Source organism: Oncorhynchus keta, chromosome 10, assembly GCF_023373465.1.
Source record: "Oncorhynchus keta strain PuntledgeMale-10-30-2019 chromosome 10, Oket_V2, whole genome shotgun sequence".
Lineage (NCBI taxonomy): Eukaryota > Metazoa > Chordata > Actinopteri > Salmoniformes > Salmonidae > Oncorhynchus > Oncorhynchus keta.
The window spans coordinates 1,737,515-1,751,972 of record NC_068430.1 but is presented as its reverse complement, the minus strand read 5'-3'; the positions used below and the strand labels follow the sequence as shown (position 1 = coordinate 1,751,972).

Here is a 14,458-nt window from a genome sequence, read left to right as displayed (position 1 = left end):
GATGACCGGGGATGTTCTCTGTTTAGTGAGTCCTCCAGATCAGAGGCAGTAGGGATGACCAGGGATGTTCTCTGTTTAGTGAGTCCTCCAGATCAGAGGCAGTAGATGACCAGGGATGTTCTCTGTTTAGTGAGTCCTCCAGATCAGAGGCAGTAGGGATGACCAGGGATGTTCTCTGTTTAGTGAGTCCTCCAGATCAGAGGCAGTAGAAATGACCCAGGGATGTTCTCTGTTTAGTGAGTCCTCCAGATCAGAGGCAGTAGAAATGACCAGTGATGTTCTCTGTTTAGTGAGTCCTCCAGATCAGAGGCAGTAGAAATGACCAGTGGTGTTCTCTGTTTAGTGAGTCCTCCAGATCAGAGGCAGTAGGGATGACCAGGGATGTTCTCTGTTTAGTGAGTCCTCCAGATCAGAGGCAGTAGGGATGACCAGGGATGTTCTCTGTTTAGTGAGTCCTCCAGATCAGAGGCAGTAGGGATGACCAGGGATGTTCTCTGTTTAGTGAGTCCTCCAGATCAGAGGCAGTAGGGATGACCAGGGATGTTCTCTGTTTAGTGAGTCCTCCAGATCAGAGGCAGTAGGGATGACCAGGGATGTTCTCTGTTTAGTGAGTCCTCCAGATCAGAGGCAGTAGGGATGACCAGGGATGTTCTCTGTTTAGTGAGTCCACCAGATCAGAGGCAGTAGGGATGACCAGGGATGTTCTCTGTTTAGTGAGTCCTCCAGATCAGAGGCAGTAGAAATGACCAGTGATGTTCTCTGTTTAGTGAGTCCTCCAGATCAGAGGCAGTAGAAATGACCAGTGATGTTCTCTGTTTAGTGAGTCCTCCAGATCAGAGGCAGTAGAAATGACCAGTGGTGTTCTCTGTTTAGTGAGTCCTCCAGATCAGAGGCAGTAGGGATGACCAGGGATGTTCTCTGTTTAGTGAGTCCTCCAGATCAGAGGCAGTAGAAATGACCAGTGATGTTCTCTGTTTAGTGAGTCCTCCAGATCAGAGGCAGTAGGGATGACCAGGGATGTTCTTTGTTTAGTGAGTCCTCCAGATCAGAGGCAGTAGAAATGACCAGTGATGTTCTCTGTTTAGTGAGTCCTCCAGATCAGAGGCAGTAGGGATTACCAGGGATGTTCTTTGTTTAGTGAGTCCTCCAGATCAGAGGCAGTAGAAATGACCAGTGGTGTTCTCTGTTTAGTGAGTCCTCCAGATCAGAGGCAGTAGGGATGACCAGGGATGTTCTCTGTTTAGTGAGTCCTCCAGATCAGAGGCAGTAGGGATGACTAGGGATGTTCTCTGTTTAGTGAGTCCTCCAGATCAGAGGCAGTAGGGATGACCAGGGATGTTCTCTGTTTAGTGAGTCCTCCAGATCAGAGGCAGTAGATGACCAGGGATGTTCTCTGTTTAGTGAGTCCTCCAGATCAGAGGCAGTAGGGATGACCAGGGATGTTCTCTGTTTAGTGAGTCCTCCAGATCAGAGGCAGTAGGGATGACCAGGGATGTTCTCTGTTTAGTGAGTCCTCCAGATCAGAGGCAGTAGGGATGACCAGGGATGTTCTCTGTTTAGTGAGTCCTCCAGATCAGAGGCAGTAGGGATGACCAGGGATGTTCTCTGTTTAGTGAGTCCTCCAGATCAGAGGCAGTAGATGACCAGGGATGTTCTCTGTTTAGTGAGTCCTCCAGATCAGAGGCAGTAGGGATGACCAGGGATGTTCTCTGTTTAGTGAGTCCTCCAGATCAGAGGCAGTAGAAATGACCCAGGGATGTTCTCTGTTTAGTGAGTCCTCCAGATCAGAGGCAGTAGGGATGACTAGGGATGTTCTCTGTTTAGTGAGTCCTCCAGATCAGAGGCAGTAGGGATGACCAGGGATGTTCTCTGTTTAGTGAGTCCTCCAGATCAGAGGCAGTAGATGACCAGGGATGTTCTCTGTTTAGTGAGTCCTCCAGATCAGAGGCAGTAGGGATGACCAGGGATGTTCTCTGTTTAGTGAGTCCTCCAGATCAGAGGCAGTAGGGATGACCAGGGATGTTCTCTGTTTAGTGAGTCCTCCAGATCAGAGGCAGTAGGGATGACCAGGGATGTTCTCTGTTTAGTGAGTCCTCAGATCAGAGGCAGTAGCGATGACCAGGGATGTTCTGTGTTTAGTGAGTCCACCAGATCAGAGGCAGTAGGGATGACCAGGGATGTTCTCTGTTTAGTGAGTCCTCCAGATCAGAGGCAGTAGGGATGACCAGGGATGTTCTCTGTTTAGTGAGTCCTCCAGATCAGAGGCAGTAGGGATGACCAGGGATGTTCTCTGTTTAGTGAGTCCTCCAGATCAGAGGCAGTAGAAATGACCAGTGATGTTCTCTGTTTAGTGAGTCCTCCAGATCAGAGGCAGTAGGGATGACCAGGGATGTTCTCTGTTTAGTGAGTCCTCCAGATCAGAGGCAGTAGGGATGACCAGGGATGTTCTCTGTTTAGTGAGTCCTCCAGATCAGAGGCAGTAGATGACCAGGGATGTTCTCTGTTTAGTGAGTCCTCCAGATCAGAGGCAGTAGGGATGACCAGGGATGTTCTCTGTTTAGTGAGTCCTCCAGATCAGAGGCAGTAGGGATGACCAGGGATGTTCTCTGTTTAGTGAGTCCTCCAGATCAGAGGCAGTAGGGATGACCAGGGATGTTCTCTGTTTAGTGAGTCCTCCAGATCAGAGGCAGTAGGGATGACCAGGGATGTTCTCTGTTTAGTGAGTCCACCAGATCAGAGGCAGTAGGGATGACCAGGGATGTTCTCTGTTTAGTGAGTCCTCCAGATCAGAGGCAGTAGGGATGACCAGGGATGTTCTCTGTTTAGTGAGTCCTCCAGATCAGAGGCAGTAGGGATGACCAGGGATGTTCTCTGTTTAGTGAGTCCTCCAGATCAGAGGCAGTAGAAATGACCAGTGATGTTCTCTGTTTAGTGAGTCCTCCAGATCAGAGGCAGTAGAAATGACCAGTGATGTTCTCTGTTTAGTGAGTCCTCCAGATCAGAGGCAGTAGGGATGACCAGGGATGTTCTCTGTTTAGTGAGTCCTCCAGATCAGAGGCAGTAGGGATGACCAGGGATGTTCTCTGTTTAGTGAGTCCTCCAGATCAGAGGCAGTAGATGACCAGGGATGTTCTCTGTTTAGTGAGTCCTCCAGATCAGAGGCAGTAGGGATGACCAGGGATGTTCTCTGTTTAGTGAGTCCTCCAGATCAGAGGCAGTAGAAATGACCAGTGATGTTCTCTGTTTAGTGAGTCCTCCAGATCAGAGGCAGTAGAAATGACCAGTGGTGTTCTCTGTTTAGTGAGTCCTCCAGATCAGAGGCAGTAGGGATGACCAGGGATGTTCTCTGTTTAGTGAGTCCTCCAGATCAGAGGCAGTAGGGATGACCATGGATGTTCTCTGTTTAGTGAGTCCTCCAGATCAGAGGCAGTAGGGATGACCAGGGATGTTCTCTGTTTAGTGAGTCCTCAGATCAGAGGCAGTAGATGACCAGGGATGTTCTCTGTTTAGTGAGTCCTCCAGATCAGAGGCAGTAGGGATGACCAGGGATGTTCTCTGTTTAGTGAGTCCTCCAGATCAGAGGCAGTAGGGATGACCAGGCATGTTCTCTGTTTAGTGAGTCCTCCAGATCAGAGGCAGTAGGGATGACCAGGGATGTTCTCTGTTTAGTGAGTCCTCCAGATCAGAGGCAGTAGGGATGACCAGGGATGTTCTCTGTTTAGTGAGTCCTCCAGATCAGAGGCAGTAGGGATGACCAGGGATGTTCTCTGTTTAGTGAGTCCACCAGATCAGAGGCAGTAGATGACCAGGGATGTTCTCTGTTTAGTGAGTCCTCCAGATCAGAGGCAGTAGGGATGACCAGGGATGTTCTCTGTTTAGTGAGTCCTCCAGATCAGAGGCAGTAGGGATGACCAGGATGTTCTCTGTTTAGTGAGTCCTCCAGATCAGAGGCAGTAGGGATGACCAGGGATGTTCTCTGTTTAGTGAGTCCTCCAGATCAGAGGCAGTAGGGATGACCAGGGATGTTCTCTGTTTAGTGAGTCCACCAGATCAGAGGCAGTAGGGATGACCAGGGATGTTCTCTGTTTAGTGAGTCCTCCAGATCAGAGGCAGTAGGGATGACCAGGGATGTTCTCTGTTTAGTGAGTCCTCCAGATCAGAGGCAGTAGAAATGACCAGTGATGTTCTCTGTTTAGTGAGTCCTCCAGATCAGAGGCAGTAGAAATGACCAGGGATGTTCTCTGTTTAGTGAGTCCTCCAGATCAGAGGCAGTAGGGATGACCAGGGATGTTCTCTGTTTAGTGAGTCCTCCAGATCAGAGGCAGTAGGGATGACCAGGGATGTTCTCTGTTTAGTGAGTCCTCCAGATCAGAGGCAGTAGGGATGACCAGGGATGTTCTCTGTTTAGTGAGTCCTCCAGATCAGAGGCAGTAGGGATGACCAGGGATGTTCTCTGTTTAGTGAGTCCACCAGATCAGAGGCAGTAGGGATGACCAGGGATGTTCTCTGTTTAGTGAGTCCTCCAGATCAGAGGCAGTAGGGATGACCAGGGATGTTCTCTGTTTAGTGAGTCCTCCAGATCAGAGGCAGTAGGGATGACCAGGGATGTTCTCTGTTTAGTGAGTCCTCCAGATCAGAGGCAGTAGGGATGACCAGGGATGTTCTCTGTTTAGTGAGTCCTCCAGATCAGAGGCAGTAGAAATGACCAGTGATGTTCTCTGTTTAGTGAGTCCTCCAGATCAGAGGCAGTAGAAATGACCAGTGGTGTTCTCTGTTTAGTGAGTCCTCCAGATCAGAGGCAGTAGGGATGACCAGGGATGTTCTCTGTTTAGTGAGTCCTCCAGATCAGAGGCAGTAGAAATGACCAGTGATGTTCTCTGTTTAGTGAGTCCTCCAGATCAGAGGCAGTAGAAATGACCAGTGGTGTTCTCTGTTTAGTGAGTCCTCCAGATCAGAGGCAGTAGGGATGACCAGGGATGTTCTCTGTTTAGTGAGTCCTCCAGATCAGAGGCAGTAGGGATGACCAGGGATGTTCTCTGTTTAGTGAGTCCTCCAGATCAGAGGCAGTAGGGATGACCAGGGATGTTCTCTGTTTAGTGAGTCCTCCAGATCAGAGGCAGTAGATGACCAGGGATGTTCTCTGTTTAGTGAGTCCTCCAGATCAGAGGCAGTAGGGATGACCAGGGATGTTCTCTGTTTAGTGAGTCCTCCAGATCAGAGGCAGTAGGGATGACCAGGGATGTTCTCTGTTTAGTGAGTCCTCCAGATCAGAGGCAGTAGGGATGACCAGGATGTTCTCTGTTTAGTGAGTCCTCCAGATCAGAGGCAGTAGGGATGACCAGGGATGTTCTCTGTTTAGTGAGTCCTCCAGATCAGAGGCAGTAGGGATGACCAGGGATGTTCTCTGTTTAGTGAGTCCACCAGATCAGAGGCAGTAGATGACCAGGGATGTTCTCTGTTTAGTGAGTCCTCCAGATCAGAGGCAGTAGGGATGACCAGGGATGTTCTCTGTTTAGTGAGTCCTCCAGATCAGAGGCAGTAGGGATGACCAGGGATGTTCTCTGTTTAGTGAGTCCTCCAGATCAGAGGCAGTAGGGATGACCAGGGATGTTCTCTGTTTAGTGAGTCCTCCAGATCAGAGGCAGTAGGGATGACCAGGGATGTTCTCTGTTTAGTGAGTCCACCAGATCAGAGGCAGTAGGGCTGACCAGGGATGTTCTCTGTTTGGTGAATCCACCAGATCAGAGGCAGTAGGGATGACCAGGGATGTTCTCTGTTTAGTGAGTACTCCAGATCAGGGGCAGTAAATGACCAGGGATGTTCTCTGTTTAGTGAGTCCTCCAGATCAGAGGCAGTAGGGATGACCAGGAATGTTCTCTGATTTGTGAGTCCTCCAGATCAGAGTCAGTAGGGATGACCAGGGATGTTCTCTGTTTAGTGAGTCCAACAGATCAGAGGCAGTAGAAATGACCAGTGATGTTCTCTGTTTAGTGAGTCCTCCAGATCAGAGGCAGTAGAAATGACCAGGGATGTTCTCTGTTTAGTGAGTCCTCCAGATCAGAGGCAGTAGGGATGACCAGGGATGTTCTCTGTTTAGTGAGTCCTCCAGATCAGAGGCAGTAGGGATGACCAGGGATGTTCTCTGTTTAGTGAGTCCTCCAGATCAGAGGCAGTAGGGATGACCAGGGATGTTCTCTGTTTAGTGAGTCCTCCAGATCAGAGGCAGTAGGGATGACCAGGGATGTTCTCTGTTTAGTGAGTCCACCAGATCAGAGGCAGTAGGGATGACCAGGGATGTTCTCTGTTTAGTGAGTCCTCCAGATCAGAGGCAGTAGGGATGACCAGGGATGTTCTCTGTTTAGTGAGTCCTCCAGATCAGAGGCAGTAGGGATGACCAGGGATGTTCTCTGTTTAGTGAGTCCTCCAGATCAGAGGCAGTAGGGATGACCAGGGATGTTCTCTGTTTAGTGAGTCCTCCAGATCAGAGGCAGTAGGGATGACCAGGGATGTTCTCTGTTTAGTGAGTCCACCAGATCAGAGGCAGTAGGGATGACCAGGGATGTTCTCTGTTTAGTGAGTCCTCCAGATCAGAGGCAGTAGGGATGACCAGGGATGTTCTCTGTTTAGTGAGTCCTCCAGATCAGAGGCAGTAGGGATGTTCTCTGTTTAGTGAGTCCTCCAGATCAGAGGCAGTAGGGATGACCAGGGATGTTCTCTGTTTAGTGAGTCCTCCAGATCAGAGGCAGTAGGGATGACCAGGGATGTTCTCTGTTTAGTGAGTCCTCCAGATCAGAGGCAGTATGACCAGTGATGTTCTCTGTTTAGTGAGTCCTCCAGATCAGAGGCAGTAGAAATGACCAGGGATGTTCTCTGTTTAGTGAGTCCTCCAGATCAGAGGCAGTAGGGATGACCAGGGATGTTCTCTGTTTAGTGAGTCCTCCAGATCAGAGGCAGTAGGGATGACCAGGGATGTTCTCTGTTTAGTGAGTCCACCAGATCAGAGGCAGTAGGGATGACCAGGGATGTTCTCTGTTTAGTGAGTCCTCCAGATCAGAGGCAGTAGGGATGACCAGGGATGTTCTCTGTTTAGTGAGTCCTCCAGATCAGAGGCAGTAGAAATGACCAGGGATGTTCTCTGTTTAGTGAGTCCTCCAGATCAGAGGCAGTAGGGATGACCAGGGATGTTCTCTGTTTAGTGAGTCCTCCAGATCAGAGGCAGTAGGGATGACCAGGGATGTTCTCTGTTTAGTGAGTCCTCCAGATCAGAGGCAGTAGAAATGACCAGTGATGTTCTCTGTTTAGTGAGTCCTCCAGATCAGAGGCAGTAGAAATGACCAGGGATGTTCTCTGTTTAGTGAGTCCTCCAGATCAGAGGCAGTAGGGATGACCAGGGATGTTCTCTGTTTAGTGAGTCCTCCAGATCAGAGGCAGTAGGGATGACCAGGGATGTTCTCTGTTTAGTGAGTCCTCCAGATCAGAGGCAGTAGGGATGACCAGGGATGTTCTCTGTTTAGTGAGTCCTCCAGATCATAGGCAGTAGGGATGACCAGGGATGTTCTCTGTTTAGTGAGTCCACCAGATCAGAGGCAGTAGGGATGACCAGGGATGTTCTCTGTTTAGTGAGTCCTCCAGATCAGAGGCAGTAGGGATGACCAGGGATGTTCTCTGTTTAGTGAGTCCTCCAGATCAGAGGCAGTAGGGATGACCAGGGATGTTCTCTGTTTAGTGAGTCCTCCAGATCAGAGGCAGTAGGGATGACCAGGGATGTTCTCTGTTTAGTGAGTCCTCCAGATCAGAGGCAGTAGGGATGACCAGGGATGTTCTCTGTTTAGTGAGTCCTCCAGATCAGAGGCAGTAGAAATGACCAGGGATGTTCTCTGTTTAGTGAGTCCTCCAGATCAGAGGCAGTAGGGATGACCAGGGATGTTCTCTGTTTAGTGAGTCCTCCAGATCAGAGGCAGTAGATGACCAGGGATGTTCTCTGTTTAGTGAGTCCTCCAGATCAGAGGCAGTAGGGATGACCAGGGATGTTCTCTGTTTAGTGAGTCCTCCAGATCAGAGGCAGTAGGGATGACCAGGGATGTTCTCTGTTTAGTGAGTCCTCCAGATCAGAGGCAGTAGGGATGACCAGGGATGTTCTCTGTTTAGTGAGTCCTCCAGATCAGAGGCAGTAGATGACCAGGGATGTTCTCTGTTTAGTGAGTCCTCCAGATCAGAGGCAGTAGGGATGACCAGGGATGTTCTCTGTTTAGTGAGTCCTCCAGATCAGAGGCAATAGAAATGACCAGTGATGGTATTTTGATAAGAGCTTGAATTGGACAATATTCCTGTCCTGCTAAGCATAAAACATGTAATGAATGTTTTTGGGTGTCGGGGGAAAATGTACGGGGTAAAAGTGCAGTATTTTCTTTAATAAAAGCACAATTTGTCAAAAATATAAAAAATAAAGTCCCCCCCCCCAAAAATGACTTAAGTAGTACTTTAGAGTATTTTTACTTAAGTACTTTACACAACCGGTAATATACTGGCCATGATCTCACCTGAGAGAGAGGGGGTAGATAATATTCTATCTCAATGTTATTGTATATTAATGTCTTTAAGTGTGCTCAAAATAATGTCTGAATGAACAAACGTTTCCAACCAAGCCAATAGCACTGACGTTCGTAGAGATACTCTTGGTTGGTAATGGGACTGGAGGGACGAGTCTGAGTCTGTGGGTGGGGTTGGTAATGGGACTGGAGGGACGAGTCTGAGTCTGTGGGGGTGGGGTTGGTAATGGGACTGGAGGGACGAGTCTCAGTCTGTGGGTGGGGTTGGTAATGGGACTGGAGGGACGAGTCTGAGTCTGGGGGTGGGGTTGGTAATGGGACTGGAGGGACGAGTCTGAGTCTGTGGGGGTGGGGTTGGTAATGGGACTGGAGGGACGAGTCTGAGTCTGTGGGGGTGGGGTTGGTAATGGGACTGGAGGGACGAGTCTGAGTCTGTGGGGGTGGGGTTGGTAATGGGACTGGAGGGACGAGTCTCAGTCTGTGGGTGGGGTTGGTAATGGGACTGGAGGGACGAGTCTGAGTCTGTGGGGGTGGGGTTGGTAATGGGACTGGAGGGACGAGTCTGAGTCTGTGGGTGGGGTTGGTAATGGGACTGGAGGGACGAGTCTCAGTCTGTGGGTGGGGTTGGTAATGGGACTGGAGGGACGAGTCTGAGTCTGTGCGTGGGGTTGTTAATGGGAATGGAGGGACGAGTCTCAGTCTGTGGGTGGGGTTGGTAATGGGACTGGAGGGACGAGTCTCAGTCTGTGGGTGGGGTTGGTAATGGGAATGGAGGGACGAGTCTGAGTCTGTGGGTGGGGTTGGTAATGGGACTGGAGGGACGAGTCTGAGTCTGGGGGTGGGGTTGGTAATGGGACTGGAGGGATGAGTCTCAGTCTGTGGGTGGGGTTGGTAATGGGACTGGAGGGATGAGTCTGAGTCTGGGGGTGGGGTTGGTAATGGGACTGGAGGGACGAGTCTGAGTCTGGGGGTGGGGTTGGTAATGGGACTGGAGGGACGAGTCTCAGTCTGGGGGTGGGGTTGGTAATGGGACTGGAGGGATGAGTCTCAGTCTGTGGGTGGGGTTGGTAATGGGACTGGAGGGATGAGTCTGAGTCTGGGGGTGGGGTTGGTAATGGGACTGGAGGGACGAGTCTGAGTCTTGGGGTGGGGTTGGTAATGGGACTGGAGGGATGAGTCTCAGTCTGTGGGTGGGGTTGGTAATGGGACTGGAGGGACGAGTCTGAGTCTGGGGGTGGGGTTGGTAATGGGACTGGAGGGACGAGTCTCAGTCTGGGGGTGGGGTTGGTAATGGGACTGGAGGGATGAGTCTCAGTCTGTGGGTGGGGTTGGTAATGGGACTGGAGGGACGAGTCTGAGTCTGGGGTGGGGTTGGTAATGGGACTGGAGGGACGGAGTCTCAGTCTGGGGGTGGGGTTGGTAATGGGACTGGAGGGACGAGTCTCAGTCTGTGGGTGGGGTTGGTAATGGGACTGGAGGGACGAGTCTGAGTCTGGGGGTGGGGTTGGTAATGGGACTGGAGGGACGAGTCTCAGTCTGGGGGTGGGGTTGGTAATGGGACTGGAGGGATGAGTCTCAGTCTGTGGGTGGGGTTGGTAATGGGACTGGAGGGATGAGTCTGAGTCTGTGGGTGGGGTCGGTAATGGGACTGGAGGGGAGTCTGAGTCTGGGGGTGGGGTTGGTAATGGGACTGGAGGGACGAGTCTGAGTCTGGGGGTGGGGTTGGTAATGGGACTGGAGGGACGAGTCTGAGTCTGGGGGTGGGGTTGGTAATGGGACTGGAGGGACGAGTCTCAGTCTGTGGGTGGGGTTGGTAATGGTACTGGAGGGACGAGTCTCAGTCTGGGGGTGGGGTTGGTAATGGGACTGGAGGGATGAGTCTCAGTCTGTGGGTGGGGTTGGTAATGGGACTGGAGGGACGAGTCTGAGTCTGGGGGTGGGGTTGGTAATGGGACTGGAGGGACGAGTCTGAGTCTGGGGGTGGGGTTGGTAATGGGACTGGAGGGATGAGTCTCAGTCTGTGGGTGGGGTTGGTAATGGGACTGGAGGGACGAGTCTGAGTCTGGGGGTGGGGTTGGTAATGGGACTGGAGGGACGAGTCTGAGTCTGGGGTGGGGTTGGTAATGGGACTGGAGGGATGAGTCTGAGTCTGTGGGTGGGGTTGGTAATGGGACTGGAGGGATGAGTCTGAGTCTGTGGGTGGGGTTGGTAATGGGACTGGAGGGACGAGTCTGAGTCTGGGGGTGGGGTTGGTAATGGGACTGGAGGGATGAGTCTCAGTCTGTGGGTGGGGTTGGTAATGGGACTGGAGGGATGAGTCTGAGTCTGTGGGTGGGGTTGGTAATGGGACTGGAGGGACGAGTCTGAGTCTGGGGGTGGGGTTGGTAATGGGACTGGAGTGACGAGTCTGAGTCTGGGGGTAGGGTTGGTAATGGGACTGGAGGGACGAGTCTGAGTCTGTGGGTGGGGTTGGTAATGGGACTGGAGGGACGAGTCTGAGTCTGGGGGTGGGGTTGGTAATGGGACTGGAGGGACGAGTCTCAGTCTGGAGGTGGGGTTGGTAATGGGACTGGAGGGATGAGTCTCAGTCTGTGGGTGGGGTTGGTAATGGGACTGGAGGGACGAGTCTGAGTCTGGGGGTGGGGTTGGTAATGGGACTGGAGGGACGAGTCTGAGTCTGTGGGTGGGGTTGGTAATGGGACTGGAGGGATGAGTCTCAGTCTGTGGGTGGGGTTGGTAATGGGACTGGAGGGACGAGTCTGAGTCTGTGGGGGTGGGGTTGGTAATGGGACTGGAGGGACGAGTCTCAGTCTGTGGGGGTGGGGTTGGTAATGGGACTGGAGGGACGAGTCTGAGTCTGTGGGGGTGGGGTTGGTAATGGGACTGGAGGGACGAGTCTCAGTCTGTGGGGGTGGGGTTGGTAATGGGACTGGAGGGACGAGTCTGAGTCTGTGGGGGTGGGGTTGGTAATGGGACTGGAGGGACGAGTCTCAGTCTGTGGGTGGGGTTGTTGGCACTGTACGTAAACAGAAAACAACTAGTACACGATTACAATACAATGTCGTACTCCTGTACACACCCCACTTGTATCCTGTTTATATGCCAAATAAACATGTTTTTTCATTTTTTTTAAACATACTATGGATGCAATGTTGGTCATGTAACCAGGGTAACTGTAACACACCAGGCGTAGTGGGGGCGGAGTCAGGTGCAGGAGGCAAAACTTTCAGAATAACGCTTTATTACGCACGGGGAAAAGTAGTACTCTCCACGTAACTGGGTGTAATCTAACAAATGCCCCAAAAACAGGTAACTAAACAACACGCACTACCACACATCAACACAGTGGGGAAAAGAACCAAGCCCGCAGAAAGAGCAGGCGGGCCAACCGGCTTAAATAGCCCAACTCAAAATGTAAACCAGAAACAGGTGAACCAAATCAGACAGAACCAACAGAAAAGAGAAAAGGGGATCGGTGGCAGCTAGTAGACCGGTGACGACGACCGCCGAGCGCCGCCCGAACAGGAAGAGGATCCGCCTTCGGTAGGAGTCGTGACAGTAACATGCTAATGTAACCGTCCTGTGACGTCATGGCCCATAGTCCACCAATATGTCATGCAGATGAGCCATTGGTTACTTGATGAGCCATTGGTTACTTGATGAGCCATTGGTTACTTGATGAGCCATTGGTTACTTGATGAGCCATTGGTTACCTGATGAGCCATTGGTTACTTGATGAGCCATTGGTTACTTGATGAGCCATTGGTTACTTGATGAGCCATTGGTTACTTGATGAGCCATTGGTTACTTGATGAGCCATTGGTTACTTGATGAGCCATTGGTTACTTGATGAGCCATTGGTTACTTGATGAGCCATTGGTTACCTGATGAGCCATTGGTTACTTGATGAGCCATTGGTTACTTGATGAGCCATTGGTTACTTGATGAGCCATTGGTTACTTGATGAGCCATTGGTTACTTGATGAGCCATTGGTTACTTGATGAGCCATTGGTTACTTGATGAGCCATTGGTTACTTGATGAGCCATTGGTTACTTGATGAGCCATTGGTTACTTGATGAGCCATTGGTTACTTGATGAGCCATTGGTTACGCTGGATATTCCTTCAGTGGATCTGGTTGGTAGTTCACACTAAGTAGGACTCAATGCTGTATATAGGCAGGCAATGTGCTAAACAGGCAAACATAGGTAACTATTTTGGTTGATTTACCAGCAAAATAATGATTGAATCACAAAAAAAAAACATAACAAAGCTTACCTCTCTTTCAATGTCGGGGTTTGGACAACCACAACTTGTACAGCCTCAGGTTCACTCTAAAGCAAACGGTCTCCACCAGTATCTCCCTGATAAATACATGTTTGTGTGATGTTACTGTACTGAATCTTTATAGCTAGATGCATTTTCTGGGAGGGGGGGGGGAGTACTATCATGTCAACAATATGCATATCTAGCTTTACTAATGTAGCTAGCAGACTAAATACGCAGCCCAACACTTACCTAACTTTACCAGTCCCTGAGAACGGCGTCCATTTCAGCGTTACTCTTCCACCTTTCAAAATGGATGTTTATGGATTGGTCATGAGCAGTCTTTTTCTTGCTTCTTTTTCTCTTTTGGGGGATTCAGATCCAAGACCAGAGAATGCCGGCTTGTTGGCTTTGTCTGCTCTGTTTGTTTCTGACAGCTGTAACATGTGACTTTCACTTCCTTTCCAGCTCTGTGTCAGCTGGGTCATTAGAGTGGGCGGGATTAGAGCAAAGACACACCCAGAAGCCCAGCCCAAGGCAGCTCAGTGCTCAACCAAAGACACACCCAGAAGCCCAGCCCGAGGCAGCTCAGTGCTCAACCAAATACACACCCAGAAGCCCAGCCCAAGGCAGCTCAGTGCTCAACCGAAGACACACCCAGAAGCCCAGCCCAGGCAGCTCAGTGCTCAACCAAAGACACATCTAGCCCAGAAGCCCAGCCCAGGCAGCTCAGTGCTCAACCAAAGACACACCTAGCCCAGAAACCCAGCCCAAGGCAGCTCAGTGCTCAACCAAAGACACACCTAGCCCAGAAGCCCAGCCCCAAGGCAGCTCAGTGCTCAACCAAAGACATACCTAGCCCAGAAGCCCAGCCCAGGCAGCCCAGTGCTCAACCAAAGACACACCTAGCCCAGAAGCCCAGCCCAAGGCAGCTCAGTGGTCAACCAAAGACACATCTAGCCCAGGAGGCCAGCCCAGGCAGCTCAGTGCTCAACCAAAGACATACCTAGCCCAGAAGCCCAGCCCAGGCAGCTCAGTGCTCAACCAAAGACACACCTAGCCCAGAAGCCCAGCCCAAGGCAGCTCAGTGCTCAACCAAAGAAACATCTAGCCCAGGAGGCCAGCACAAGGCAGCTCAGTGCTCAACCAAAGACACACCTAGCCCAGAAGCACAGCCCAGGCAGCTCAGTGCTCAACCAAAGACACATCTAGCCCAGGAGGCCAGCCCAAGGCAGCTCAGTGCTCAACCAAAGACACATCTAGCCCAGGAGACCAGCCCAAGGCAGCTCAGTGCTCAACCAAAGACACATATAGCCCAGGAGGCCAGCCCAAGGCAGCTCAGTGCTCAACCAAAGACACATCTAGCCCAGGAGGCCAGCCCAAGGCAGCTCAGTTCTCAACCAAAGACACATCTATCCCAGGAGGCCAGCCCAAGGCCAGCCCAAGGCTCAACCAAAGACACATCTAGCCCAGGAGGCCAGCCCAAAGCCAGCCCAAGGCAGCTCAGTGCTCAACCAAAGACACACCTAGCCCAGAAGCCCAGCCCAAGCAGCTCAGTGCTCAACCAAAGACACATCTAGCCCAGGAGGCCAGCCCAAGGCCAGCCCAAGGCTCAACCAAAGACACATCTAGCCCAGGAGGCC

General features: G+C 51.3%; 1 long non-coding RNA gene across 1 annotated transcript in view; it reads right to left on the bottom strand.

Moving 5' to 3' along the window:
* The window catches only part of LOC127932012 (uncharacterized), an 18,272-nt gene extending 5,047 nt beyond the window's left edge, over window positions 1–13,225 (bottom strand). The window contains exons 1-2 of the long non-coding RNA XR_008143553.1: window positions 13,068–13,225; window positions 12,828–12,913 (exon numbers count right to left, since the gene is read on the bottom strand). This is a non-coding gene — a long non-coding RNA (uncharacterized LOC127932012). The remainder of the gene's footprint in view (window positions 1–12,827; window positions 12,914–13,067) is intronic.
* Between the last annotated feature and the right edge of the window lie 1,233 nt (window positions 13,226–14,458).